This window comes from Gossypium hirsutum, chromosome A03 (genome assembly GCF_007990345.1).
Source record: "Gossypium hirsutum isolate 1008001.06 chromosome A03, Gossypium_hirsutum_v2.1, whole genome shotgun sequence".
Taxonomy (NCBI): domain Eukaryota; kingdom Viridiplantae; phylum Streptophyta; class Magnoliopsida; order Malvales; family Malvaceae; genus Gossypium; species Gossypium hirsutum.
In genome coordinates, this window is record NC_053426.1 from 65867342 (window position 1) to 65894454 (window position 27113).

At 37.3% G+C, this 27113-nt stretch overlaps 1 non-coding gene across 1 annotated transcript; it reads right to left on the reverse strand.

The window, feature by feature from the left end:
• Positions 1–19789: 19789 nt before the first annotated feature.
• LOC121226118 (small nucleolar RNA R71) lies at positions 19790–19896 on the reverse strand. Its single transcript, XR_005923998.1, has one exon. It is a non-coding gene; the product is annotated as a small nucleolar RNA R71 (small nucleolar RNA).
• Between the last annotated feature and the right edge of the window lie 7217 nt (positions 19897–27113).

The window sequence follows — 27113 nt, forward strand, 5'->3', positions numbered from 1 at the left end:
AAAAAGAAGGACGGAACCATGAGGTTGTGTATTGACTATCGTCAACTGAATAAAGTGACGATAAAGAATAAATATCCATTACCGCGTATTGATGATTTGTTTGATCAACTAAAGGGAGCCTCAGTGTTTTCAAAGATAGATTTGAGATCGGGTTATTATCAGTTGCGGATTCGAGATTCGGACGTACCCAAAACTGCTTTCAGAACGAGGTACGGTCACTACGAGTTCTTAGTGATGCCGTTTGGGCTCACTAATGCCCCTGTGGTATTTATGGATTTGATGAATCGGATCTTCAGACAGTATTTGGACCGGTTCGTAGTTGTGTTCATTGATGACATCTTAGTCTATTCAGGAGATGAGACCGAACATGCTGAGCACCTGAGACTAGTGTTGCAAATTTTGCGGGATAAGCAGTTGTATGTTAAGTTCAGTAAGTGTGAGTTCTGGTTAAGAGAGGTTAGCTTCTTGGGTCATGTGGTATCCGCATCGGGTATTCGAGTTGACCCGAGCAAAATTTCAGCCATACTTAACTGGAAGCCTCCAAGAAATATTACCGAAGTTCGGAGCTTCCTGGGGCTCGCCGGTTATTACCGACGATTTGTAAAAGGTTTCTCGATGATAGCCACACCAATGACGAAGCTACTTCAAAAGGATGCTAAGTTCGAATGGACGGAGAAATGTCAGAAAAGCTTCGATCAACTGAAAACTCATTTGACTGAAGCTCCAATTTTAGTGCAACCCGAATCAGGCAAAGAGTTTGTCATTTATAGTGACGCATCCCTACTCGGGTTGGGTTGTGTATTGATGCAAGAAGGTCGAGTTGTGGCTTATGCGTCGAGACAATTGAAGCCACATGAGAGAAATTATCCAACCCATGATCTCGAACTAGCCGCCATCGTATTTGCTTTGAAAATATGGCGACATTATTTGTTTGGCGAAAAGTGCCATGTATTTTCGGATCACAAAAGTCTCAAATATTTGATGACTCAAAGAGACTTAAATCTGCGACAAAGACGTTGGCTTGAGTTGTTGAAAGATTACGAGCTTGTCATTGATTACCACCCGGGAAAGGCTAATGTGGTTGCGGACGCCTTAAGCCGGAAATCATTGTTTGCTTTACGAGCGATGAATGTGCACTTGTCTGTTCTACCCGACAATGTGTTAGTAGCTGAATTAAAAGCCAAACCAGTATTGATTCATCAAATTCGTGAAGCCCAGAAAGTTGATGATGAATTGGTTGCAAAACGGGCTGAGTGTGTTCCGAACAAGGAATCAGAGTTTCAAATTGATGATGATGATTGTTTGAGGTTCAGAAGTCGTTTGTGTGTTCCAAGGAATTCAGAACTCATTTCGATGATTCTGAACGAAGCCCATTGTAGCCGAATGTCAATTCACCCGGGGAGTACGAAAATGTACAACAATTTGAAACGTTGGTTTTGGTGGCATGGTATGAAACGAGACATCTCCGACTTTGTTTCGAGATGTTTAATATGTCAACAAGTGAAAGCGGAACATCAAGTGCCTTCAGGATTACTTCAGCCGATCATGATACCCGAGTGGAAATGGGATCGAGTCACAATGGACTTTGTGTCCGGACTGCCATTGTCAGCAAGTAAAAAGGATGCGATTTGGGTTGTTGTTGATAGACTGACTAAGTCGGCTCACTTTATCCTCGTGCGTACGAATTTTTCATTGGATAAACTAGCCGAATTGTATGTTTCTCAGATTGTGAGATTACACGGGGTACCTATTTCTATCGTGTCGGATAGAGATCCGAGATTCACCTCGCGATTTTGGAGGAAATTGCAAGAAGCTTTGGGTACCAAGCTGCATTTTAGCACTGCTTTTCACCCCCAAACCGATGGTCAATCTGAGCGGATAATTCAGATACTTGAGGATATGTTGAGATGTTGCATCCTCGAGTTCAGTAGTTCATGGGAACGGTATTTACCTTTGATTGAATTCGCTTTCAACAATAGTTTTCAATCAAGTATTAAGATGGCACCTTACGAGGCTTTGTACGGTCGTAAATGCCGTACACCATTGTTTTGGACCGAGCTCGGTGAAAGTAAAATTTTCGGAGTTGATTTGATTAAGGATGCCGAACAGAAAGTAAAGGTAATCCGTGAAAGTCTGAAAGCAGCCACAGATCGTCAAAAATCGTATGCGAATTTGAAACGAAAAGACATTGAATATCAGGTGGGAGATAAAGTGTTTCTTAAAGTTTTGCCTTGGAAAAAGATACTCAGATTTGGCCGTAAGGGCAAGTTGAGCCCGAGATTCATTGGGCCGTACGAAATCTCCGAACGAGTTGGTCCGGTTGCGTATAGATTGATTTTGCCCCTGAACTTGAAAAGATTCACGATGTCTTTCATGTTTCGATGCTTCGACGTTATAGATCCGATCTGTCACATGTGATTAATCCCTCAGAAGTTGAAATTCAATCTGACTTGAGTTATGAAGAAGAACCGATTCGTATCCAAGCTCGTGAAGTGAAAGAGTTGCGAAACAAAAGGGTTCCGTTAGTTAAGGTGTTATGGCTCAAACACGGGATCGAGGAAGCTACTTGGGAAACCGAGAGCTCGATGGAAGAACGATACCCAAACTTATTTACCAGTAAGATTTTCGGGGACGAAAATTTCTTAAGTGGGGGAGAGTTGTGACAGCCCAAAATTGACCCTAGTCGGGAAGTGGTTTCGGGACCGCTAAACCGAGTCACCGAAATGTTTGAATGTGATATTTATTGTCTAGAATATGTAATTATGAATGTGTGAAAATTTCAAGCTTCGATTTAGTCGATTGCATGTGAATTTAGTCAATAGGACTTATGTGCGACATTTTTGAAATGTGATAGGTCGAAGCATAAGGACCTATTAGTGCATGAAATAAAAAAGGGGGGACTTGCATGTCAAATTTCCCCCCTAATTAGTAGTGGCCGGCCATGACAAGCATGGTAGACCAAGTGTGATGGGCAAGACATGTCATAGACATGTTGTGTTGGTGCATCATGGGTGGAAAAAAATAAAATAAGGAGAATGGGCATAAAATAATGAAAAGGAATATGATGGAAACAAAAAAAAAGTGTGTGGTTGTCTTCCCCCCCCCCATTTTGCCGAAACTAGAAAGAAAAACAAAAAAAAAAGTGCTCATCCTTTGGTTCATCTTTGGCCAAAAATTTTAAGGAGGAAGGAAGAAGAAAGGTTGAAGAGGTTCGGCCATGCATGTAACTAGGCTAAGGTATGTTTGATGATGTTCCATGAGATGCATGCATGTTTTAAGTTGTAAGTTTGAAATCTACCTAGCCATGGTTCAAATTTTGTTAATTGATGGAGATGATATTCGGCCATGAATGTTACATTCTTGGTTGGTATTTTGATGTCTTTGGTGATGAGGTATGAAGATGGTTGATTTTGAGTGTTTAATAAAAAGGATACATAAATTATTGTTAAATAATGGTCGAATGTAGCATGATTAAAGATGTGAATAAATTGAAGTTAAGGAGGTTGTCAATGAAAAATATGAGTTGGATGAGTCTTAAAGAATAAAAATTTAAGTGACTAGAGGTCAAGGACATTCGGTCAAAGGCTTGTGTGCTAGCAAAATCGGCCAAGTGTTTATGTGGTGGAAATTAAGTGTTAAATGGAATGAAAATGATATTATATGGGGGTATGTATATTCGGCCATATGAGTAAATATATAGATGATGTTAAATTTGATTATGTATAATGGGCATTAAGATGTGGAACTTAAGAAATGTAGTTATATGTGGATTTACATGATGTTATAGTTGACATTGTACATATATACATACATTCGGCCATCTAATTGAGTATGAAGGTGGTGTTAAATCTAATTGTGATGCCCATTCCGAAGTATATATACATATATATATACATAAGTATGCCCATTCGTGATGTTACCTTTAATTATGTGTATAATCGACTAAATGGGTAATTAGTGAGGATGGTTGCCGAATATACAAACATACATATGCATGTGTAATTGAATTATGAATGTTTAGCAAGATGGTTAAACTAGTTGATTTATTGATTAAGCTCAAGGAGTTAAAGGAGGAGAATCAAGCAAAGGCAAAGAAAAGATCATCGAGTAGCCGAGTTGGAACCGTCTTACCCAACACAAAGTAAGTCATTAAGCATATAGTTTGTATTAATTCAAATGGTCATAACGTCTATGTAATGATGCTGAATGGAATGATAAATATATATATACATGTATGTATGTGGTGATGAAAGTGTTGAATGAAAAGAAAAGAGGTGAGATGTATTGAGTTGTTGATCTCGGCACTAAATGTGCGGGTATAAACATTTATGATCATGAGATTGGCGCTAAGTGTGCGGGTTTAAATTGTACAGCACTAAGTGTGCGAGTTTGATTATGTAGCACTAAGTGTGCGAGTTTGATTATGTAGCACTAAGTGTGCGAGTTTGATTATGTAGCAATAAGTGTGCGAGTTTGATTATATAGCACTAAGTGTGCGAGTTGATTATATAGCATTGAGTGTGCGGACTTAATATATACTTTTGAATCACTATGGACACTAAGTGTGCGACATTATTGAGTTGATCACGGACAGCGGACGGGTAAGTACCTTGAGTTCATAGCCAATAGGCGCTATGTTTATAATTGGAGTTGAGCTTGGTAAGTTGAAACCTATGTGACAATTATAATTGAAGTCACGTACATAAGATTTATCGTGGAATAGGTGAAAGGTCGTTTAGTTGTATGATTGTAACGAAAATAAAATGATGTATGAAAATGCCTCAAATATCCTATTGATTAGTATATGGAATGTGAATGCATGACTTGGTATGAGATTGAACCGATAGGTCTAAGGAACTATGGTATGGTTCGGTATGGATGGAGTAACTAGCCTCGTTCCATTTTGTTTCCTCTTGTGATAATGTTGTTAATGGATGGTAGTGCATTGCTTATGACTTACTGAGTTATATACTCACTCGGTGTTTCCTTGTCACCTATTTTAGGTTTCTTGGACTCGTCTCTTTTTGCGTGATCGGGCCGTCATTGGAGTCATCACACCGGCTAGCAAGTTTTGGTACTTTCTTCTTAGTCGGCTTAGGAGAACATTTCGGCATGTATAGGCTATTATGTTGTGTTTGAACTTTGGTATGTAAACTTTTAGCCATGCGAAAATGGCATAAATGTCGGTTGGGTTTGGTTTATAACGTTAGGTCGTAAGCCTTGGTAATTCGACCCTTTTTTTTATGCCATATGTCATGGTTGATTATTTTTGGTGTTAAAATTCATGATATGGCAATAGTGTAGTAGGGAGATGTTTGACAATGATTAGCCTTTGGCATGGCTAGTCATGATCATAATTTGTGATATGTATGATGAATTACTAGTTAGATCAAGGAGAAATCACGAAATGGGCATAGTTGCTTTCGTAACAGATGCTGGCAGCAGCAGTGACGTGAGATTGAAAAATCACTAAAAATAGGAGGAGTGGAATTAATTGATGAATAAATTATGTAATCGAAGCTCGATGAGTCTATTTTCATATAGAAGTAACGAAACGATCACATGGACAGCATGTTAAGAGATATTCAGGTTCTCGTGAGACAGTGCCAGGACGGTTTCTGGATTCCCTGTTCCGACTTTGGAAATTCATTATAAATTAACCAGAGACAATTAGGAGTCATGCCATATATGTAAAGATTCCTCTCTGAGTCTAGTTTCTATAGAAACAAATGCCATTGGTATTTAAGCTCTGTGCAGGGAGATATCCAAGTCGTAATGCGCAAAGGTCAGTGTAGTCAATCCCTGTAACATGGGAGACTTTGACTAATAAACTGTACTAATTGGCCTGACCAAAAATTCTACAAAAATTCTACCATATAGGTATATGAGTCTAGTTCCAGGGAAAATTTACGGAACTGGATTTCGAGTTTCAGAACTCAAGATATGATTTTTAAAGCAACTAGTACGCAGATTGGCAGCTTGTCTGGGAAATGTCAAATAAGTGGTTTGAAGTCTGTTAACACCTCGTGTTCGACTCCGGCGACGGTCTCAGGTTCGGGGTGTTACATATATGTGATAAGGCCTAGTGGCCAATGTGATGAATGTGAAAGTGTATATATATGTGATAAGGTCGAATGGCCAATGTGATGAATGTGAAAGTGTATATATATGTGATAAGGCCGAATGACCGATGTGATGAATGTGAAAGTGTATATATGTGATAAGGCCGAATGGCCAATGTGATGAATGTGAAAGTGTATATATATGTGATAAGGCCGAATGACCAATGTGATGAATGTGAAAGTGTATATATATGTATAAGGCCGAATGGCCAATGTGATGAATGTGAAAGTGTATATATATGTGATAAGGCCTAATGGCCGATGTGATGAATGTGAAAGTGTATATATGTGATAAGGCCTAATAGCCGATGTGATGAATGTGAAAGTGTATATATGTGACAAGGCCGAGTGGCCAACGTGATGGATGTGAAAGTGTATAAATGTGATAAGTCCCGAAGGGCAATTGTGTCAGTACTATATCCGGGTTAAAACCCCGCAGGCTTTATGCGAGAATATTATCCTGATTAATGTCCGTAGGCTTCGTGCTCGTACTATATCTGAGCTTTAAAGACCCGACGGCTAAATGCTAGGATTCAAGTAAGACTTTGATATTGAGTATCTGCATTAAGTTACCATCAAATAAGTATTATGTATTCAAGATGTTCAGGTACGTATTACTTACTCATCAGTGGAGTGATTTCGAGGTGAATTATCAGTATCAAAGAGGTAGGTAAATGTGATTAATATTATAACTCCAAATGTGAGAATGTGCTTTGAAAATATTTGACCATCTAGGTCATTATTATTCGAAAGTATATATGTGGCAGCCAAGTGTTGCGTTTAATGATATTATAGATCGAGATGAAGCTCTAGATTAACTTCATCGAACAGTTGAAATGAATGACCAATAATAGTGATTGAGAACACTTTGTCTTGCTTAAAACTTACTAAGCATTAAATGCTTACTCCGTTCTTTGAATCTCTGTTTTATAGATTTTGGTTCGTCAGCTATCGGACTCGGGATTATTGAAGTCGAAGTCGCCCACACTATCAAAGCCCTTTTGGTACACCTTTGGTTGAACTCTGAAAATGGCATGTATAGGACTACCCTTTTTGTAGTGGGTCATGGACCCTTTGGATTTGTATAATTTTGGATAGCCATGCGAAAATGGCTTATATATGTTTGAGTATAATGTTATAATCATTTGATATGGATATGGTTATTGAGAGGTGTGGATATGCTTAACAAGGATTGGCCATGGGAATGGTTAATCACTATCATAATTTGTGCTATTTATGCTAAAAGGGCTAGTTGAATCATGGAAACTATGAAATAGGTAAAGTCTACCTTAAAGGTAGATGCTGACAGCAGCAGTGATGTAGATTTGGAAAATCACTAAAAATAGTAGGAATAGAACTAAATAGTGAATAAATTATTTAAATTAACCTTGATGAATCCACTTTCATATGGAAGAAACGAAACGGTCATATGAGTGGTATGTTAAGAGATAATTAGGTTTTCGTGAGACAGGGCCAGAACGGTTTCTGGATTCCCTGTTCCGACTTTGGAAATTCATTATAAATTAACCAGAGATAATTAGGAGTCATGCCATATATGTATAGATTCCTCTCTGAGTCTAGTTTCTATAGAAAGAAACGGAATCAGTATTGAAGCCCTGTACAGGGAGATATCCGAATTGTAATGCATGAAGGTCAGTGTAGTCGCACCCTGTAACAGGGGAGACTTTAACTAATAAACTGTACTAATTGGCCCAACCAAAAATTCTAGAAAAAAATATGTAGATGGACATATGAGTCTAGTTTCAGGGAAAAATTACGAAACTGATTTTCGAGTTGTGAAACTCAAGATATGATTTTTAAGGTGACAGCGATACAGTTAGCCAGCTGTCTGGAAATTTTTAAAATGGACTGCGATAGTAAGCGAATTTAGTCTGTGAACCCCTCGTGTCCGACTCCGGCAACGGTCTCGGGTACGGGGTGTTACAAGATGATTGCTTTGATTAAATAATAATTATTTGATTCATACTTATAATGTTTGTGCCTCAATCGATAATGTTTTTAATTAAAATCAAGTCTGTATTTCGTTCATACTGATTCAAAATGCACCTGAATTAGCTGAGCGATCCAAACCAGATGACGGTTAATGGACACATAATTGAAATGTGCATGCTCAATTTAGATCCTAACCCGATTAAATTGCAGATTACATAACAACCCTAACCAGGCTCTGTTATCTGCATAGTTTTTAAATTTGTGTGATTAAACTGTTTCAAACCTAACACGTCCCTGTTACCTTGCACGAATACTAATATTAAATAAGGATCAGTAAAATGAGTATTTACTAAGTAACCATGGAAAGTTTTTTCGAATATTGATAAGGATGTTGATAATAATTTGAGTTTAATTAAAGTAATTGTCCTAGCTTGTTTATGTTATAATTGTTGTTTATTGTGTTAATTCTGTTAAAATATGTTTCATTCATATAGTCGCATGTTAAGATAAATCACATTAGGAATCATTTCATCTAGATTAATTTTACATAATTTTAATCAATACTTCCAAATCAAATTGTGTTTCTATTTACCAAGTTGTTAATAATATTTTTATAATTGAGTGACTTAGCACGAATACAATCCCTGTAGAGACGATAACTCGATACTTACTTATTACTTGATAACTATTGTGTACACTTGTACAAACCTGAGCGTTACAAGTTTTTGGCGCCATTGCTGGGGACTGTCAACTGTTGCTATAGTCATTCTTTGTGAAATTATTTATTTTCAATTTGGTCATTTCTAACAGTACTAGCTTATTCTTTTTAATTTTGTGATTTTCTTTTTAGGTGTTTATGAGCATAGATCAGATTATCGATTTACTCCCAGTAGACCCTGAAATTGAGCGAACTTCCAAACAAAGAAGACGTGAATGAATAGCTCAAACACAAGTCGAGATGGACCTTGGAAATTAGAATCAAGACCAAGGTATTGAAGCTGATCATGTACGAAATCCCATCCTCATTGCTGATGATAGGGATCGATGCATCAGACAATATGTTGTGCCACTTTTCAATGAGTTAAATCCAGGAATTAGAAGGCCAGATATTGAGGCAACCCAATTCGAATTGAAACTAGTGATGTTTCAAATGCTACAAACAGTGGGCCAATTTAGTGGTATGCCCCATGGAAGATCCACATCTCTACCTTTGATTATTTATGGAGGTAAATGATTCATTCAAGATAGCCAGTGTGACTAAAGACGCACTGAGGTTGAAGTTGTTTCCGTACTCGTTGCGAGATCGAGCATGAGTGTAAACCCTTAACCCGTATCCGTTGCCAGACAACGGTTAAAGGCATTACTAGATGAATCAGAACATTTAACTTTCATTTCATAATCATCAAAGCATCAGAGATCAACATCAATATAGAGTCCCTTATATAGGTCTTCGAGACCTTAAACATGCTTAAGAAAGGGGTCGGGACTAAACCGAACACATACAGAATTTTTCCAAAACTTAAACATTTTTTAAACAAGTACAGGTCACACGCCTATATAAACAGGCCGTGTGCCTTACACGACATTAGACACGCTCGTGTGTCTAGGCCGTGTCAAAATAGGGCATACATACTGACTTGCTCATACGGCCACAAAGCACACCCGTGTGCCTTGGTCATGGTCGAGCCTGACTTAGGCCACACGGCTAGCCACATGCCCGTGTGCCTTGGCCGTGCTTGAGCCTGACTTACAATTGTAGGGTACCCCAGAGGACACACGGCAGTGCAAAATAGCTGTGTGTCGCACACGACTAAGACACACACCCGTGTCCCTGCCCGTGTGGACAAAAATAGGCCATTTGAATAGCCAACTTGCCACCCCAATTGGTCAAACCTACAGGCACTAAACCAAGCATATTTGGACAGCATTTTATGACCAATTCACAACCAAAACATAAGCCATTCATGATTTATCAATGCCAGCCAAATTTCCATCTCAATACATCAACCAAATCATAAAAAATCTAAAATAAAATCATACCAAACATATGATTCAATTTCATGATCAAAACTTATTAATTACCATAGCTAACATATGCCAAAAGCTTACCAATCTTACCATTTCTTATATTCATACATAAACACACCAAATATATCATATTGCCACATAATTCATATACCAAAACCATATCATAAAGAGATCCATACCAAGAAATATCACATGGCTAAATATATATACATCACAAAACATAATTTAAACACTTCTAGCCTATACGTACCATACTTCAATATATACATTTCAAAAGTACCAAAATACGGTTCAATAGTGTGGTGATGATCCTCGAGCTCACAGTAGCTTCGATATCTATAAAACAATGTAAACAAAAACAAGTAAGTTTTCAAAAGCTTAGTAAGCCATATACAATTAAAATTATCTTTTAAAACATGTAAACATCATCAAATTACTTATACTTTGGAGCCAAATACCAATACAAACCTCATATTCATATGCTTGGATTATAGATCATCATTTTCACATATACTTACCTTTCATTATCAAATATAGTACATAATTCAAACGTACTTGAATCGAACATATATTCATTTATTCATTCATTTTCTCGGAATGCCCGTTGAACCGTTTGGAAATGTAAGGATACGTGGATAGCTTAGAGAACATATACAATGTCAACATCCTAGACGTGGTCTTACATGTAATCAAAGATCAATGCCACTGTCCCAGACAGGGTCTTACACGAAATCAGATACTATGCCGATGTCCCAGACATGGTCTTACACATAAAACAGAAGTTGATGCCAATGTCCCAGACATGGTCTTACACGAAATCACATAACGAAATCCTATGTCATGACATATGTATCCTAACTATTCCTATAGTTCGTACGAGGCTTTTCGGACGTCGGAACTTTGTCGATACTTTCTCGTACTACCCATATTTAGCTCAAACATTCATTCATCACAATTGAATATCATATGAATAATAAGATTTCAATCCAAACACGTTTAATGTATAATGACTTACCTCGTATGGATTCGGATGGATGAAAACAGTTACTTGGCAACTTTCGACTTTCCCCGATCTGATTCTGTTTTCTTTAATTCTTGATCTATATAAATTCAAATTTAACCCATTCAATCATAAATTCATTCAAAACAATCCATAGATACATATTTAGGGCAATTTGTAAACTAGCCCTCACATTTTCACATTTTGACACTTTAGTCCCTAATTCAAAAAATCACAAAATACACATAATTTGTGTATACTCATGCTTGGCTGAATATTCATAGATCTTATTCAAGTCCACACATTTCATTTATTTCACATTTTTGTCCCTTAATTTACAAATTTCACAATTTAGCCCATTTTACTCAAAATCATCAAAAATCCAAAGACAAAACATATAAACCCAACATCAAACTTTCATCTTTCATCATATAACAACATAAAACTCATGAATTTATCCATGGAACATTTCAAAATCATCATCAAAATCAAAAATTGAGACATGGGCTTGATAGTATATGAAACAAAGATTGCAAAAACGTAGAAATTATCAAAAACCGAGTCAAAACCATACCTTAATAAAAGAAAATCAAAGCCAAACCCTAGCTTGAGTTTTCTCTCTTTTTCTTTTGCTAATTTCGCCTATATGAACACATAATGGCTTATTTTCATACTTTATTTTAGTTATAATTCATTTAATAATTATTTTACCATTTTGCCCTTACAGTAAAACATTAGTAAACCATTATATTTAGGCCATTAATGTCCAATCGTATGTTAAATGGTCAAATTACCACATAAGGACCTTACAATTAATGAGCCAAAACAAATAGACACTTTTTAAGAAACAACAGGCAACTTTTATATTTTACGCGATTAGGTCCTTTTATTAAATTAAGCACACAAACATTCAAATTTTCATACGAGACTTTCACACATGCTCATTCACATATCATAAAACACGGAAAATAATATTTAAATATTTTTCTGATGCAAATATGTGGTCTTGAAACTACTGTTCTGAATAGGGTCTAAACTGGACTGTTACAATTCTCCCCTCTTTAGGGATTTTCGTCCTTGAAAATCTTACCGTTGAACAGATTCGGATATTGCTGTCTCATAGCATCTTCAGGCTCCCACGTGGCCTCTTCAATATCGTGTCGATGCCACATCACTTTTTCTAATGAAATTTTCTTATTTGGCAGCGCTTTAACCTCTCGAGCTAAGATACGGGTCGACTTTTCTTCGTAAGTCATATCAAATTGAATTTCAATCTCAGACGGTGGAATCACATGCGAAGGATCAGATTTGTATCATCGAAGCATCGATACATGAAACATATCATGAATCTTTTCTAACTCTGGTGGCAACAACAATCTATATGCTACCAACCCAATACGCTCGGCAATCTCATACGGCCCGATGAACCTCGGACTCAATTTGCCTTTTTTATAGAATTGAAGCACTTCCTCCCACGGAGATACTTTCAAAAATAGTTTGTCGCTGATTTCAAATTCAATGACTTTTCTTTTCAATTCCGCATAAGATTTCTGATGATCGGAAGCTTCTTTCGAGCTTTCTCGGATAACTTTTACTTTCTGTTCGGTTTCTTTTATCAAATCAATTCCGTGAATCTTATTTTTGCTGAACTCAGTCCAATACAAAGGTGTACAAAATTGGCGACCGTATAAAGCTTCATATGGTTCCATTTTAATGCTCGATTGAAAACTGTTATTATTAGCAAATTCAATCAAAGGCAAATACTGTTCCCACGTACCTTCAAACTTGAGAATGCAACATCTCAACTTATCCTCAAGAATCTGAATGATTCACTCAGACTGACCATCTGTTTACGGATGGAAAGCAATGCTAAAATTTAATTTCGTACCCAAAGCATCTTGCAACTTCTTCCAAAACTGCGATGTAAACCTCGGATCTTTATCCAAAATAATAGAAATAGGCACATCGTGTAATCTTACAATCTGAGAAACATATAACACAACAAGCTTGTCAAGCAAATAATCTGTACGAACCGAAACAAAATGAGCCGATTTAGTCAATCTATCCACAATAACCCAGATTGCATCTTTCTTGTTCAGTGTCAACGGTAGACCAGATACAAAATCCATCGTGACTCTATTCCATTTCCACTCAGGTATCATGATCGGCTAAAGCAACCCAGAAGGTACCTGATGCTCGACTTTTATTTGCTGACAGACTAAACATTTCAAAACAAAGTCAGAAATGTCTCATTTCATACCATGCCACCAATAAAGCTGTTTCAAATCATTATACATTTTCGTACTACCCGGGTGAACAGATAACCGATAGCTATGAGCTTCATTCGAAATCATCTAAATTAACTTTGGATTTCTTGAAACACAAATTCTATCTCGGAATCTCAAACAATTATCTTTATCAACTTTGAATTCTGAATCAGACTCTAAATCACACTAAGCTTGTTTTGCTAAAATTTCATTATCAATCTTCTGAGTTTCAATAATCTATTGTAAAAACAAAGGTCTTGCTTTCCATTCAGCTAAAACTGAACCATCATCGTACAGAACCAAATGGGCATTCATCGCACGCAAAGTAAATAATTATTTTCGACTCAAAGCATCAGCAACAACATTTACTTTACCCGGATGATAATCAATCACAAGGTCATAGTCTTTGAGAAATTCAAGCCATCTTCTTTGTCACAGATTCAAATCTTTCTGAGTCATCAGATATTTCAAACTCTTATGACCAAAATATACATGACATTTCTCACCAAACAGATAGTGGTGCCAAATCTTTAAAGCAAATACAATCGGAGCTAACTCAAGGTCATATGTTGGATAGTTCTTTTCATGTGGCTTCAGTTGTCTCGAAGCATAAGAAATGACTTTACCTTCCTGCATCAAAATACGTCCTAGACCAATCAACGAAGCATCATTGTAGATAACAAATTCTTTACCCGATTCGGGTTGTACCAATACCAGAGCTTCAGTCAAAAAAGTTTTCAACTGATCAAAACTATTCTGACATTTTTCAGACCATTCAAACTTCACATCATTCTAAAGTAACTTCGTTAATAAAGTTGCAATCATAGAAAAGCCTTTTACAAATCGTCTATAGTAACCGGTAAGCCCCAGAAAACTGCGGACTTCAAAAACATTACTTAGAGGTTTCCAATCCAGAATAGCTGAAATTTTGCTCGGATCAACTGGAATACCAGATGCTGATACAATATGACCCAGAAAACTGACTTCACGTAATCAGAATTCACATTTGTTAAACTTCGCATACAACTATTTATCTTGCAGAGTCTGTAGCATTATTCTCAGATGCTTGGCATGTTCAGTTTCATCTTGTGAATAAATCAATATGTCATCAATGAATACGACAACAAATCGATCTAAATACGGTCTAAAAATTCTGTTCATCAAATCCATAAAAATAGCAGGTGTATTAGTCAATCCAAAAGGAAAAACTAAGAATTCATAGTGGCCGTACCTCATTCTGAAAGCAATTTTCAAAATATCTGAATCTTTTACTCGCAACTGATAATAGCTCGATCTCAAATCTATTTTCAAAAACACACCTGCTCCTTTCAATTGATCAAACAAGTCATCAATGCCGGGTAGAGGATACTTATTCTTGATAGTCACTTTGTTCAACTGATGATAATCGATACACATTCTCATCATACAGTCTTTCTTTTTCACAAATAGAACGGAGCACCCCAAGATGAGAAACTCGGTCTAGCAAATCCTCTATCAGTTAATTCTCGCAACTGAGACTTTAATTCCTTTAATTCGGTCGGAGCCATTCTATATGGAGTTATCAAAATCAGAGTAGTACCAGGTACCAATTCAATGCCAAATTCAACTTCTCTTACCGGAGGTAAACCTGGAAGTTCTTCAGGAAACATATCAAGAAACTTACATACAACATGAACTGATTCAACTTTCTTTTCTGACACTTTTGAATCAATTACACAAGAAAAGTAGGCTTCACAACCATTTCTTGCAATGCTCAAAGCTTTCATCGAAGATATCATAACAGACAATCCATTCAAATCACTAGATTTAATTCTGACTATTTCATCATTCTTGCATCTCAAATCAATAGTTTTCCGTTTGTAGTTCACAATAGCATCATGCAAAGTTAACCAATCCATACCCAAAATTATATCAAATTCATCAAAAGGTAATAGCATCAGATCAGCCAGAAAACAAGTGTCTCGAAACATTAGCGGAGAATTCTTGCAAACTTTATCAACCAAAACACATCTGCCTAGGGGGTTCGAAACTCTAATCACAAATTTAGTAGACTCTACAGGCAAAGTCTTACTGTTCACTAAGTTCATGCATATATACGAATGTGTCAATCCAAGATCTATCAAAGCAATCACAGAAGTATCATAAAAAGTAAATGTATCCATAATCACATCTGGTGATGAAGCTTCCTCCCGAGCTCGGATAGCATAGGCTCTAGCAAGTGCACAAGCCTTGGATCTAACAGTTGTGTCTTTTATCTCTCTCTGACTGCCACTTATATTTCTCGTATTTTTGGAAGGTCTACCACGAGATGCATTGCCACTTGGCCTCGAATTTTAATTTCTTGCTCGATAGATTCGGGGAAATCACGAATAAAATGTTTTAACGATTCACATCTGAAACAAGCCCGATCATACAGTCTAGAATTACTGGGATGTCTTTTACCACAATGTTTGCACTCAAGGTGATCGGATTTAGCATTTCCAACACTGGCAACAGATGTAGCGGGAGCTTTGAAGCTCGAATGCAATCTTGTACGATCTCTATTCGAATGTCCCATATTAGCATTTGAATGGTTATTATCATCTAAAAGTTTCTTTGATGCATATTGAAATGACTTGCCCGATGATCTCTTTCGCACTTCTCTAGTTTCGTAATAAGATTTTCTTTTCTCTTTCCCAAGATATTCAGGTTTACATGCTCGTTCAACAAGCACAACAAATTCTTTAATCTCGAGAATCTCGACTAACAAACGAATATCCTCGTTCAAACCATCTTCAAATCTTTTGCACATTATTGCTTCCGTAGATACAAATTCATGGGCATACTGACTCAGTCTTGCAAATTCCCACTCATATTCTATGATAGACATACGGCCTTGTTTAAGCTCGAGAAACTCTTTACGTTTTTGGAAGTGACTGATTTATTTCTTTCGAAATTTAGCTTAGAAGAAATCCCAGGTACCTCACTCACTCAGAACTACCGATATCAAAGTTTTCAACCAATGGTACGCTGTATCTCTCAGAAGTGAAACAACACGTTTTATACATTCCTCGGAATTCAAAGACAATTCATCAAACACTCTTATCTTGTTTTCTAACCAGAACTCAGCCTTTTCAGCATCATCATTTGTTGTAGCTCGAAACTCTTAAGCCCCATACTTTCTAATCTTATCTACCCCGAGGCTTATTTAATTGAACTAGATTCACTGATGGTATAGTAGGAGTTTACGGAGAATTGACCAGGGATGGGGTTATTGAATAGCAGGATTGATTCTAATATATTGGCTAAACCAATCGTTCATCATTTGATAGAAGGCTTGTCTAGCCTCAATATCACGGCTACTCGTAGCCGGTCTAGAATCAGATGGCACAGTCCCTTGCGTAGGAGTAGGCACATTGCTTTCGACATCGTCCGCTACAGCTCGATCGGGATCCATTTGCTATATAAAAGCAAATTTCAGTCTCAGGATTCATTATACTATCGCAGTTCATAAATATGGCACGTACAGCTAGACTCACATATGCTATGGTAGTCCCAGAACCGACTAAACCATAACTCTGATACCAATCAAATGTAACACCCCTAACCCGTATGTCGTCGGACAAGAGTTAAAGGCACTACTAGATGAATCAGAACATTTAACTTTCATTTCATAATCATCAAAGCATCAGAGATCAACATCAATATAGAGTCCCTTATATAGGTCTTCGAGACCTTAAAAATACATTAAAAAGGGCTCGGGACTAAACCGAACACATACAAAATTTTTCTAAAACTTAAATATTTTTCAAACAAGTTAGGTCACACACCCGTGTAAACAGGCCATGTGCCTTACACGGCATTAGACACGCCCGTCTGTCTAGGCAGTGTCAAAACAGGGCATACATACTGACTTGCTCACACGGCCACGAGACACGCCCGTGTGCCTTGGTAGTGGTCGAGCCTGACTTGGGCCACAAAGCTAGCCACACGCCCGTGTGCCTTGGCCGTGCTCGACCCTGACTTACAATTGTAGGGTACCCCAGGGGACACACGGCCGTGCAACATAGCTGTGTGTCGTACACGACTGAGACACAGGCCTGTGTGGAAAAAAAATAGGCCATTTGAATAGCCAACTTGCCACCCCAATTGGTCAAACCTACAAGCACCAAACCAAGCATATTTCCATAGCATTTTATGACCAATTCACAACCAAAACATAAGCCATTCATGATTTATCAATGCCAACCAAATTTCCATCTCAATACATCAACCAAATCATAAAAAATCTAAAATAAAATCATACCAAACATATGTTTCAATTTCATATCAAAACTTATCAATTACCATAGCTAACACATGCCAAAAGCTTACCAATCTTACCATTTCTTATATTCATACATAACCACTCCAAATATATCATATTGCCTCATAATTCATATACCAAAACCATATCATAAACACATCCATACCAAGCCATATCATATGGCTAAATATATATACATCACAAAACATAATTTAAACACTTCTAGCCTATACATGTCATACTTCAATATATACATTTCAAAAGTACCAAAATAAGATTTAATAGTGTGATGATGATCCTCGAGCTCACAGTAGCTTCAGTATCTATAAAATAATGCAAACACATACAAGTAAGCTTTCAAAAGCTTAGTAAGACATATACAATTAAAATTATCATTTAAAACATGTAAACATCATCAAATTACTTATACTTTGGAGCCAAATACCAATACAAACCTGATATTCATATGCTTAGATCATAGATCATCATTTTGACATATACTTACCTTTCATTTTCAAATATAGTACGTAATTCGTACGTACCTGAATCAGACATATATTCACTTATTCATTCATTTTCTCGGAATGACTGTTGAACTGTTTGGAAACGTAAGGATACGCGAATAACTCAGAGAACATATACAATGCCAACGTCCCAGACGTGGTCTTACATGTAACCAAACATCGATGCCACTGTCCCAGACAGGGTCTTACACGAAATCAGATACGATACCGACGTCCCAGACATGGTCTTGCACGTAAAACAGAAGTTGATGCCAACGTCTCAGATGTGGTCTTACACGAAATCACATAACGAAATCCTATGTCATGACATATGTATCCTAACTATTCCTATGATTCGTATAGGGCTTTTCGGACGTCGGAACTTTGTCGATACTTTCTCGTACAGCCCATATTTAGCTTGAACATTCATTCATCACAATTGAATATCATATGAATAATAAGAATTCAATACAAACACGTTCAATGTATATTGACTTATCTCATATGGATTCGGATGGATGAAAACAGTGACTCAACAACTTTTAACTTTCCCCGATCTAATTCCGTTTTTTGTAATTCTTGATCTATATAAATTCAAATTTAACTTATTCAATCATAAATTCATTCAAAACAATCCATAGATACATATTTAGGGTAATTTGTAAACTAGCCTTCACATTTTCACATTTTGAAACTTTAGTCCCTAATTCACAAAATCACAAAATACACATAATTTGCATATACTCATGCTTGACCGAATATTCATAGCTCTTATTCAAGTCCAAACATTTCATTTATTTCACATTTTAGTCCCTCAATTTACAAATTTCACAATTTAGCCTATTTTACTCAAAATCGTCAAAAATCCAAAGACAAAACATATAAACCCAACATCAAACTTTCATATTTCATCATATAACAACATAAAACTCATGAAATTATCCATGGAACATTTCAAAATCATCATCAAAATTAGAAATTGAGACATGGGCTTGATAGTATACGAAGCAATGATTACAAAAACGTAGAAATTATTAAAAACCGAGTCAAAACCATACCTTAATCAAGGAAAATCAAATCCAAACCCTAACTTGAGTTTTCTCTCTTTTTCCTTTGCTAATTTTGACTATATGAACACATAATGGCTTATTTTCATACTTTATTTTAGTTATAATTCATTTAATAATTATTTTACCATTTTGCCCTTACAATAAAACATAAATAAACCATTATATTAAGGCCATTAATGTCCACTCATACATTAAATGGTAAAATTACAACATAAGGACCTTACAATTAATGACCCAAAATAAATAGACACTTTTAAGAAATAGCAGGCAACTTTTACATTTTACGCGATTAGGTCCTTTTATTAAATTAAGCACACAAACATTCAAATTTTCATACGAGACTTTCACACATGCTCATTCACATATCATAAACATGGAAAATAATATTTAAATATTTTTCTGAGGCGAATATGTGGTCTTGAAACGATTGTTCCGACTAAGGTCTGAACCGGACTGTTACAACGAGCATGACTCAATTCATTGCCACCAAGTTCCATATCTCCATGACAAGAACTAGCAGAGAGATTTTTGGTTAAGTATTTCCTGCCTAGCAAGAATTCTAAGTTGAGGAATAAGATCACAACTTTCCAACAATTGGATGACTAGTCTGTATATGAGGCTTGGAAGTGATTCAAGGAGTTACTTCGTAAGTGTCCTCATCATAGGATTCCTCATTGTATCTAGTTGCAGAAATTTTATAATGGTCTCAATGCACATACAAGATTGATGGTAGATGCTTCTTCGAATGGTTCAATTTTGTCTAAGTCTTATAATGAGGTTTATGAGATCATTGAGAGGATCGCGAGTAGTAACTATCAATGGATAACAAATCAAACAGCTTCAGGAAGATGTATAGCTGGAGTTCATGAAGTTGATGCTCTCACTTTGCTATCAGCTCAAGTATCATCTATTTCCTCTATGTTAAAGCAGTTTACCGCTAACAGTGCTAATAATTTTGCAGCTCAGCCACTAAGTCCGTTTGAAGTAGTTTCTTGTGTGCTGTAACATCATGATTTTCGGATTTATTTGCGGTTTTCAATATTTTGTAAAGATTTTAAAATTTTGTATTTGGATGTGAAATTAATATTTTGAGTAGGTAAATGGGCTTATAGAAGGCCCATGTGTTGGCCAAAACCCGGTTGAATTTTTGAATTTTTGGACTTAGGAGTTAGGGGTTCTGGCTAGATGGCCATTGTATAGAGTTATGGGTAAATTGCATCACAAAAAAAGCCTTAGTAAAGTGGCAAGGATGACGCCACTAGGCTCCTAAAAAGGTGGCGTGTGGAGTATTGGGGAAGGCATGGGATCGATTCCCAGTGTTGACAAATGATGCATTTATTTTTAAGTGCTGGAGAGGTAAGTGTTGGAGTCCAGGTGGATTCTGCTAGAGGAGAGTTTGAATCAGTCTAAACGCTTGGATGAAGGAGTGATAAGGGGAGAGATTTAAGGGATAGGAGAGAGGTAAGGAGTTGGCCGAATTTTGGGAATTGAAGGGGGAAAAATCGGCAGAAGGTTAGGAGGTTAGTATTTCGGCACCTAGGGTATTGGGTGGTGCCGTTCTTTTCTGCTCAGACATCACAAGGTTTTTCTTTTTTCTCTTTTTCCTCTCTAGCCGAAACAACCACTTCCTCTATTCTTCTTTTTCTATTTTTCTTCTTCAAAACTATTCATCAATTCTGCTGTTCATCAATACTTTTGCCGAATCCATAAAAGCTGAAATCTTGAACACACATTACAGGTACCGATTTCTTCAAAGCCAAACCCTTTAACATTGTGTTTCCATTAATCAATAATTATTCTTTCTAAACTCTAGAGACCTGTCGGCAATTCGACATCCAGGTTATAGTTTCATATTGTCATCTCCTTCACCACCCAAAAGCCGAAAAACCATAGATTTGGGGGCTTATAGTCGAAACTTCAAAACTTTGGGGAGTCGAGTTCTACCGTCGTTTGATAGATAAATCTACACCAGATTGCGTGGAGATCAAAAAGAAGTAAGGGGTAAGTGTTCATCATCTCAGATCTGGTCCTATTTTACAAAGTTTGGAAAAGTCGAAGTCCTTAAAATCTAGGGAGGCTGTCGATTTGGGCATGTGGCTCTAAGGGTTTTTAACTGACGTTTTCTGTCAATGATTAGTGTCTTCTTAAGTGTTGGATTGAAGGTGTGGGTTGTTGGAGCAATCGGATTCAGAGCTAGCTATCGATTTTGGCAAAAAGGTAAGGTTTCAAAGGCTTTTAGGGACATGGTTTGAGCATGGATGAGTAAGTTTTAGGGTTTAGTGATTATGGTTTGTAAATAAGAACTGTGCTAATCAATTGTAGGACATCAGAAGAGATCTCAGTAGCAGTCGTCGCGAAACAGGTGTGTACCGAACACCCTTTCTTAGCTCAATTCGGCAAAAGCCGAAATGCCGAAATTTCGGCATTTCATGGGCTTGTGAGTATGCGAATGCTCTCAAAGACGTAGAGTAATTGTTAGATCTAGCACCGCAAGGTGGTAAGTAAGTTTGTGTGACGTCGTAACGTACTTCGAAAAAAGAGGGCCTCGATGGCCAAAATTGAGCCCAATGGGCTTACGGACCAATATGGGTAAGAGATGAGCAAATTAGCCTGTTAGTTAGAAGGTGGAACCAAATTGCATAAAACTGCTAAAAATTACTGAAGTAGCTTGTGTAGTTGCGTAAGTACGAAATTACCCCTAAAGAGCATAATTACCAAAATACCCCTAGGGTTTAAATTGGCTAAACTGCATGATTGATTAATACTGTATTGTACACGATATACTTTATTAATATCTGTTGCATGGATTAGGGTATTGATGGAGGAAGTATTGAAAGTGGTTCATCCACGTACTGGAGGCTCTGCCTCAACGTACTGATATTTGAGCAGCGTTGCTGCAACTGTGGAGTGTAGGGCTGGGTGGGTTGAGATATTCCCCACATGGAGTGTAGGGCTGGTACGGGGCAGTGTAGCGGTTGGTGGGTTGAGTAGTCTCCCCAGATGGGTTTGCATGCATTACTACTATTGTTACCTATGTTACTAAACTGGGCCTATGGGCCACACTGTTATGTAAAAAGGGGCTAAGGCCTTGCTACTGTATTCTGAAAAGGGCTTCGGTCCACTGTGTACTGTTATCTGAATAGGCCTTAGGCCCAATAGGCTCAAGCTAATTTGGGCTTTGGATGGGTTTCTGTATACACTGAGTTTTCCCAAACTCACCCCTTTTTCTTCCATCCTTGCAGGTGAGCCCTAGTTGGTGGACTTGAAGCTGGGCGGGATTCGGAGTGGCCACACGTTTTCTGCAAATTCGTTTTCTTCTGGTGAACTAGATTTTCCATATTTTTTGTTTACGATTTTAGGTTTTTGTAATAAGGCCGCTAATTATTTTTATGGTTTGGGTTGTTTCTTTATTATTTAATTCTAGTATGATAAAACTAATCTATGATAACTAACGAAACAGATTAGCTCTAGGACGCGTTTTCAAAAAAACATTAAGAGATTTCAAAGTAACACGAATACAAGTAAGACTTCCGCTAAGCAAACGTTTTCAACCTTAATCATTTCCTTAAGATGGACATAACCAAACGGTTTTCTCAAAATTATACGAGATGTTAGAGTGTGGCAATGGCGGTGTGCATGTCTAGGATTGGATCCGAAGGGAGCTTGGTACTTAAGCAGTCCGACGGACTCACCTCCTCTTCTTCCTGGTTTCCTACCTGGTGCACAGCTTCCATTCACTTTAACCTACTTTTAAAAGTGTCTTTTACAACACCAACTAAGTAATACGGAATGTTTTGAACGCTTCGATGTGGCGCATCAGATCCGGTCATAACGTCTAGGCCGGGTTTGGGGTGTTACATGTGTACTGTAGGGAAGGTCATTCTTTTGAGAATTGCCCATTGAATCCCGAGTCAATGTATTATGTGGGGAACCAACACCAAAATAGGAATGGACAAGGACCCTAGTGTGACAGCCCAAAATTGACCCTAGTCAGGAAGTGGTTTCGGGACCGCTAAACAGAGTCACCGAAATGTTTGAATGTGATATTTATTGTCTAGAATATGTAATTATGAATGTGTGAAAATTTCAAGCTTCGATTTAGTCGATTGCATGTGAATTTAGTCAATAGGACTTATGTGAGAAAATTTTGAAATGTGATAGGTCAAAGCATAAGGACCTATTAGTGCATGAAATAAAAAGGGGGGACTTGCATGTCAAATTCCCCCCTAATTAGTAGTGGCCGATCATGACAAGCATGGTAGACCAAGTGTGATGGGCAAGACATGTCATAGACATGTCTTGTTGGTGCATCATGGGAGGAAAAAAATAAAATAAGGAGCATGGGCATAAAAATGAAAGGGAATGTGATGAAAACAAAAAAAAAGGTGTGTGGTTGTCCCCCCCATTTTGCCGAAACTAGAAAGAAAAACAAAAAAAAAGTGTTCATCCTTTGGTTCATCCTTGGCCAAAAATTTTAAGGAGGAAGGAAGAAGAAAGGTTGAAGAGGTTCGGCCATGCATGTAACTAGGCTAAGGTATGTTTGATGATGTTCCATGAGATGCATGCATGTTTTAGTTGTTAGCTTGAGTTCTACCTAGCCCATGGTCTAAATCTTGCTATGTGATGGAAATGACACTCGGCCATGGATGCATCATTCTTGGTTGATGTTTGATGTTGTGGTGATGAGGCATGAAGATGAGTTAAGTTTCGGCTAAGGTGGATTTGTGTTGATGTCATTTGCATGCTAAGTGTAAAGCTTTGTAATGATGCATGTGATGGTGGATTGATGATTCTTGAATCTTCTTTTTAGCATTTTTGAGTGAGCACATATGTGCATTGGTTGCTAGATGGAGAAGAATCGGCTAGCAAGTTGTGTGCTAAGGCCGAATATAATTTTTGTATATTAATGAGTAATGCATGTGTTAAATTGATGGAAAGGGAGAGGATGCTTTACTAGTGTATATATGTGTGTATTAGCCAAGTTTTGAACTTGAAACAAAAGGGTGTTTAGTCAATACAAGTGACCATACTTGTAGAATGTATTAAGTGTTGAAATCGGCCCCAAAATAGACATGCATATTCGGCCAGGGGGGAAAATTAGCTAAAATGTTGAGTTTGATTCATGATTCCGTACATATGTGACTTTAATGTCTAATGTATAAATATGGGCTAAGTGCCTTGTGTTCCTCTTTTCGATGCTCAAATGATTAAATCAATTTATTTGTTTAATTAAGCTCCAGATCAAAGGGGAAATAAATCCGATAAAGGGAAGGAAAAAGTGGTCGAATAGCTATCGGAATCGTTCGACAACACCCGAGGTAAGTTCTTGAGTAAGAGAGCTTAAATTAAGATTTGATTAGATCATGTTTTAAGCAAATCAAAATCATGCTCTTTGTGTGTGGCTATTGAGCCGAAATCACAAGAATGATAAGTGTCTTGTGTTTGAGTTTTGCTAACGAAAATGAAATACGAATGTGTCATGATTTATTGTTAAATGTGCATGGTTATTTGAATGATGTCCGGGCTATGTCCCGAAGGCTTTGTGCTAAGTGACCATATCTGGACTAAGATCCGAAGGCATTTATACGAGATACTAATTACGGGCTAAGCCCGAAGGCATTAGTGCGAGTTACCAAATCCGAGTTAAGTCCCGAAGGCATTTGTACGAGTTACTAAATCCGGGTTAAGTCCCGAAGGCATTTGTGCGAGTTACTTAATCCGGGTTAAGTCCCGAAGGCATTTGTGCGAGTACTATAACCGGGCTATGTCCCGAAGGCATTTGAACGAGAAGCTATATCCGGTTAAATTCCGAAGGTACGTGATTTGGGAATGAATGATCTTGCTGTAAAAATTTCAGTTAATGCTCTAGAAACATCCCAACATTGAGGTATGTTTCGTATGTGCTTGAATTTAGTTGAGCCCTTACAAATAAGTATTCGCTCAGTTGATAAACGAGCTACCGGCCTTTGGCTAAGTTGATCTTTTGTGTATGTACATAAGGGTTGGTAATGTGAAGCAAGTATGATATCGAAAATTTGTGCATATGAAATTATCCGTTTAGCTATATGAATGCTATACTTTTGTTGTGCTGGAATTCCTTGCTCAAAACTTACTAAGCATAAATTGCTTACTCCGTTTCATTGCTCCTCTGTTTTATAGATATGGTTCTCCAGCTATCGGACTCGGGATCTTGAAGTCAAAGTCGCCCACACTATCAAAGCCCCCTTTTGGTACAATTTTGGTTGAACTTCGAAATGGCATGTATAGGACTACCCGTTTGTTGTGGGTCATGGACCCTTTGGACTTGTATAATTTTGGTTAGCCATGCGAAAATGGCTTATATATGTTTGAGTGTAATGTTATAATCATTTGGTATGGATATGGTTATTGAGAGGTGTGGATAGGCTTGACAAGGATTGGCCATGGGAATGGTTAATCACTATCATAAATTGTGCTACTTATGCAAAAAGGGCTAGTTGAATCATGGAAACTATGAAATAGGTAAAGTCTACCTTAAAGGCAGATGCTGACAGCAGCAGTGATGTAGATTTGGAAATTCACTAAAAATAGTAGGAATGGAATTAAATAGTGAATAAATTATGTAAACGAACCTTGATGAATCTATTTTCATAGGAAAGTAACGAAACAATTATACGGACAGTATGTTAAGAGATATTCAGGTTCTTGTGAGACAGGGCCAGAGCGGTTTCTGGATTTCCTGTTCCGACTTTGGAAATTCATTATAAATTAACCAGAGACAATTAGGAGTCAATCCATATATGTATAAATTCCTCTCTGAGTCTAGTTTCTATAGAAACAAACGCCATCAGTATTGGAGCCCTGTACAGGGAGATATCCAAGTCGTAATGCGCAAAGGTCAGGGTAGTCGATCCCTGTAACATGGGAGACTTTGACTAATAAAATGTACTAATTGGCCTGACCAAAAATTCTAGAAAAAAATATGTAGATGGGCATATGAGTCTAGCTTCAGGGAAAATTTACGAAACTGGATTCCGAGTTTCTGAACTCAAGATATGATTTTTAAAGAGACTATTACGCAGATTAGCAGTGTCTGGAAATTTTTTTAAAAGTCTGTTAACACCTCGTGTTCGACTCCGGTGACGGTCTCGGGTTCGGGGTGTTACACCTAGTCCAACTTCTATAATCCTTCATGGCATAATCACCCCAACTTTTCTTGCAGCAACCAAGGAAATGGACCAAACAACAACTTTATGCAGCATAGACTCAACCAATCTCTAGGGTTTAATCAACAAGCTCCAAAACCACCTCAAGCTGAGGCATCAAAAAGTTTGGAGAACTTGTTGAAAGTGTACATAGCAAAGAATAACGCTTTGATCCAAAACCAAGCAGCAACATTGAAAAATTTGGAAAACCAAATGGGCCAGTTAGCTACGAAGTTTCGTAATAGACTGCAAGGAACCTTGCCGAGCGATACTGAGAATCCAAGAAATTTGGGTAAAGAACATATCAAGGTAGTGGCATTGCGAAGTGGTAAAATTCTAGAACCCCAATTGATTGAGGTAGAAGATAAGTTTGTTGAGAAGAATCAACTAGATGTTGAAAGTCTTACACCAAAGGAATCAAAATATGCAAAGACTGACAAGGTAAGTCCTAATTTAGTGAATTCAGATACTTTAACATCTTCTTTGGATGCATATTTACCTACTCAGAAGATTTGTCTGATTCAACTGAAAGTTCTATCACCTCTATATCCGTAAAGATTGCAGCAACATAAGCTGAAATAGGAGGTGCAATTCAAGAAGTTTTTGAATGTTCTAAAGTAAATACACATCAATATTCCATTGGTGAAGGCTTTAAAACAAATTCCAAATTATGTGAAGTTTATGAAGGATGTGCTATCCAA